The sequence below is a fragment of the Metopolophium dirhodum genome, chromosome 2, assembly GCF_019925205.1.
Source record: "Metopolophium dirhodum isolate CAU chromosome 2, ASM1992520v1, whole genome shotgun sequence".
Taxonomy (NCBI): Eukaryota; Metazoa; Arthropoda; class Insecta; order Hemiptera; family Aphididae; genus Metopolophium; species Metopolophium dirhodum.
In genome coordinates, this window is record NC_083561.1 from 29,420,364 (window position 1) to 29,426,123 (window position 5,760).

General features: G+C 32.3%; 1 pseudogene; it reads right to left on the reverse strand.

Moving 5' to 3' along the window:
• Positions 1-206: 206 nt before the first annotated feature.
• On the reverse strand, positions 207-1,023 carry LOC132938868 (uncharacterized; annotated as a pseudogene).
• Between the last annotated feature and the right edge of the window lie 4,737 nt (positions 1,024-5,760).

The window sequence follows — 5,760 nt, forward strand, 5'->3', positions numbered from 1 at the left end:
ATAGAAATTGAACATTTCTTCCATGGGCCTACTCTTTTCTTATCAGCAGTTAAGCCAAATAACAATTCAATTAGTTCTGATACTACCTACACTTTTTTTTTATTTCGAACACTTTTAGATAGTCGGATCTTAAACGCTGTTACCAAATATTTTAACATTAAAATCTACATTCGAATAACAGATACCTATTGTGTCTAAAAAATGTTTTATTTTTTTTTCTCAAGCTTTATATTCTCGTTGAAATGTTCATTTTTCTCACGAGTAAAGTGAGTACACTTTTCAACTTGGTTTTTGAAACTATGTTCAATATTTTTAACTGGCATTTTTGGAATCGAAGTTATAATCTTGGGTATTAATATAAACCAATAATTGGTATCAATAATGCTGTCCATTATACTTATCTTTTTTATTCTTTCTTTGTAATCACGATGCCTTTCGTCTTCCGCCATAAAATGGTAATTATCATCGAAAATATTTCTTAGTTCAACTTCAAAGTCGTAGCTAGAGTATTTGGCTATTTGTTCAGATAACCAATAATAACTACTCCCTTCAAATTTTTTTTCTATACATTTCATCCATTTTTTATTTGTTACAAACTCATTATTTACAGGATTAACTAAGTGGTATGCTGAACACAATTTTTTCTAAACGCAATACAAATTTAGTAGCTTTGAACATTTGAAATTTACATATTTTCTTTTTGATAAGTCTTCACGCATTGATGGTTCTTTTTTGGCTATTGTTTCTATATGGTTTATTTGGTCCTTATATGTTTCCTTTAATAACAATTTCAATACTTCTAATACTACATCTTCGTTTTTTTGAACACTTTTAGGTGGCTGCATATCTATATTATACAAAATATTAATTTATGAGAAATAAACATTAGGAAAAAAATAAGTAATTAATAATTATAAACTTACCTGTTTTTAATTTTTCATGACGAGTTAGATCGTCTTGATAGATAGCACCATATGTTTTATCATCTTTAGAGCTGTTTCGAGCTTCACTAGTAGAAGACATTTTGACGTAGATATCTAAATACTATAAAATGGATACGTAACTATCAATTGAATACAACGGTGATGGACAGCGATAACAATAAAATTATTATAGTCACCGACCTGTGTGTAGTAATTGAGAATTTTCCGTACAGTTGGCAGCACTGATGGTCGCGGCGGTGACGGTCCGGCAGCGGTAATCACAAACCGGACACCGGTTGGCGCCTGGCGGTTGCCAGAACGAGATGACAACGAAATAAGAACTGTATTACGGTGCCGATTCATACGGGGTAGTTTCCACAGGAGATGTTTGACACCATATGGGTTCAGTGTACGAGTGTGTGAGACGATCTTAATCGAATTTTGGATGTATTGTTGTTGATGGATATTGCGATACGTTCAAACTCATGTCCGGTGAACTATCCTATTCCGCGGCCAAGTTGACTGGTTTTTATAGAATATGGTCCCAGTAATTAATATCAGTTTGCGATTTTGAATTCTATGTTTTTTATTATTTAGATACTAGTTTTCTGGTTTTTATGTGTTTCAAATGATTAATACATGATATGGATTGACACTATATATTCAGATTTTTTTTATATTTGTTATAAGTTAATGAAAAAGGCTTTTCCGCGAGCAATAAAGGTTGTTCACAAACAAGGAAGCGGTGTGCGCGCCATCTACCGTCTGCGATGGCCGATGGGCAAGATAGTTTACACAATAAATTCGTTATTTGACACGTTAACCGTTAGAGAACACTAGCTCTAATGTATCTTGTGAGTTGTGATCACGATGTAGATAATATTATCTTTTTTTTTTTTTTTCCGTTTGGACCGACAGCAGAGGAGGATCTGTGTGAACACTACTACAAGATAATATTATCTACATCGTGCTTGTGATATACATACTTGGGATATTACATATTGTCCCACCAAACACTTGTTCCATGTTTGGAACACCTAACCTACTTGATTGAGCATAAAAAACTCTGCATCGTTGCCATTTTCAATTTTGAACTATATTATACAACAAGTATTCTGTGGTACGAACTAAAAAAATAACATGCATAGTCAATAATAGGGGTATGAAACTCTGTGCATTGGCCGAATCGGGCCGTTGTGGCCTTGAACACGGTCTCCGGGAGGCGTGGCATACGTTATCAATTTATTAGGCGGAAACGGTTTTTCAATACGGGTATAACATCATGTTGGTGCACGGAGACTTTCATTGTTCGGACTTCATATCATAGGTAAACACTTCACCCATCAGCAATCACCCATCAGAATGTCAAATGAAAATCGACACTTTTTTTTATCATTTTGATTCATATGCATCCCCTTATTTGGCTACACTGATCCAAAACGTGTTATCTAAACGGAAACTAATTTTATCGCGTGTAAACTTTTATGAGTGGTACACATGTTTTCGCCCCGGCGGCATGAGATAACTTATTGTCAGTCAAATTTGACTGACATAGCGCGCATAGATATATCGTAGAATTCGGCTTGGCGGTTAGAGTGTTAAAAAATCCTGATAGAGACGTGTGAGTTATTTTGCGTTACTATCATACAAGCCACAAGGACATATAATAGGCGTTACTTTAATGTTCTACCGCCACCACTACCGCTTCGGTTTGAGCGGACCTTTAGTATTAAGTATTGTTGAGCAGTGGCGCCTGACCACCAAAAAAGGTGCGACAACATTTCATTATGACACCCACCAACCAAAAATTAAGTGGAACTGAACATCAAATGTTGAATTTAAATTATTCTCAATTTGCATCCTTCTTATATTATTAATATATTATAGTTTTAGTTTTACATAATATATATTATAAATTATAATATAGGTATATTTATTAACTATTCAGGGCAACGGCTAATTATTGTTTAAATTATAAAATTGTTTTATTACATGTATGATTTAATATTATTTATAAATATTTCATAATTTAACTGCACCCACAAGGGGTGAACGATAATATTTTGAATATTATTAATGAATCAAAACTAAAATCAACTAATCAAAGTTTATTATTTTATTACATGGCTTCTTAGAAATAACTTGAGGACAAGAAACTAACATTTATTTCTTGAATTAAATGCAGTAATTTGAAGCAGAAATATTTAGATGTGGGATTAGAATATTAAGTTAAACTCAACATTAACTTATTAATTATAAGCACTAACACCGTATTTTGTTATAGATAATTTAATTTAAATGAAGATATTTAAATGTAAAAATAGTAATGATACATTTTAAAGATTCAAGACGGTTTCAGATATAGTGTGATGATGGTCGGAACTGTACTATGATATTAATAGGTACAGCCGATGATGTATTTTAATTATTAAGTAGAGGAGCTCAATCCAATAATTTATAAACTGCGTTCCAAGTGAAAAATTACTCAACGCAGACCCGTGGGAAGCAAAGATAATATCTTAATAATTATTATAATATGTGCTTCAGACGCATATACATATGTCAATAATTGTGAACACCAGTCCACAGATATTTGATAATACAATAGTTTATTATAGGTACATATATCTGCGAACTATTAAACTAGACAAAGAACAAGCGTGATATAATATAAACAAACTATATTAAAAAAATTAACAAGGTTTAAGGAAGTCTGAACCAGTTGTATTCAACCGGTTGGTCGCTATACCCAATATTGAGTCGCGTGATCTATAAAAATGGGTCGTTGACAGTTCTTTTTTGTTAAAAAAAAAACAAGTTAATAAAATTATAAATTATGAATTTGAATAAGTTATGAATATGAATGAATTGAAGATCCATATTTTACAGTAGATATAATGACAGTTAAAATGTCTACTGACATAAAAAATCAATAAACTGAGCTTACGTCTTGTGATCCCAAACTTAAGCAAATGTTTACCTATTAATTTATTAAAACTTTATGGGCGTAACTAGGATTTAATAATTACAGGGTCTAGAGTCCTAGATAACCAAAGTTTAAAAAAAACGTGGGGGGGGGAGGAAGGCAAATCTCTAACGGGTTAATTTTAAGGAAATATATTTAGACTTTAGAGGCTTCAACCTCGAGATTTTTGGGATGGTTGCGGCATAGTTTCAGCTGATCTTCAGCAGGTTTTCTAAAATTAAATGATCTAGAAAATAAAGTTTATGGATGCAATGATGACTGATGAAATGTCTGTTGATCCAGATATAGCCATATAGGTAGGTAATCTTCTTCGAATAGAATTCATTATTGATATTGTATTGAATTCGACAATATTCAGTGGTATCAGAAATCTGATTTAAATTTAAATGAATATTTAATGATTTTCAGAAAAATAGTTGTTAAGTAGCTACCTATAGGCTATAAGAGGTCCCTATGATATATTTATCTATTAATTATTAAAGTATAAAATTAATTTGAATTGATTAATACAAATTGTATTAAAAGTGTCGTGGTCTGTTGTGTCTTTAGGTTTTGTTTGGGCCTTGCAAAACCTAATAACAGCGCGGCGCTGACTATACGGCAGAGTGACTTCCCCGGTTTTCTTTATGGTATCTAAGTGGTATTTGTTATAGAGACATAGAGTTAAGACTATATAGACCATTGTACCTATCTATAACCTATATAGGTATTATTAGTTACTTGATTTTACTGTAGTCTGTGGGTAGATCAATTTACATAAATCTACATAATCAAATGTTTTTATTACCTAGGTATGTAAAATGTTAAGTAGACAAATTATAATACGTTATATTTATATTATGTTTTCTTCGTGGCGCAATTATTAATGTAGGTATAGCTTTTTAATTAGTCATACAAATGTCCTGACTAAAAATATGCAATACCTATATAATAATATATATGTTGTTATATTTTAATTAATTCATGCGTATTACATAGTCTGAAATACTATAATATTATGAGCATTTGAAGATCGTTTTACGACGATCGAGGGCATTCCACGACGTAATAATCCTCCTGCAGTGGCTTCGTATATGACTGCTAATATGGACATTGTGTGATATATTATTTACTATATATTTGTATAAGTACATCGGGTATTTTACGGAATCCGTCCGTGAAAGCGGCCCCGAGGAGATCTCAGATTTTTTTCCTCTCGTTTTATATTATACGCACACGGCACACACACACACACACACACACACACACACACACACACACACACACACACACATGCATTATACATATATTATAATATGTTCTCTCCGGACTGGAATCGGTGAGCACACGTTTGCTTATCGGCGCCGATCATCACGTCCTCCGAATTTGACCCGAAACGGCAGGTTGCGCGTTAACTATATAATACATAATATAATACATTATACACATATTATATATATATATCAACCGATATACACAACCCCAGTTGCAACTGATTTATATACAAAAGCGTATTATATATATATATATAGCCGGTCGAGTGTTGGGAATGAGTATATATACCTGTATTATGTCTATATACGATATTTATGTGTGTGCATGTGTTTTGTATACTTTATATATATATATATAGGTGTCTCGATTGGAATTGTTTCGTATATTTTGTCGTCTCGAAGATTTTTTTGGAATGAGATATGTGCGCGGACACGTAACTTGCTGCGTATGGACGTTTCAAAATCGACCAAAAAATACGTTTCAACGATAATCTATTCGATCGCCCGTTCGATATTATTATAATTTATAATATATAAGAACGTATGTATTATACGTGTGTGACTGCCGACGTATTCCTAGTTAAGTATATAAATTGTT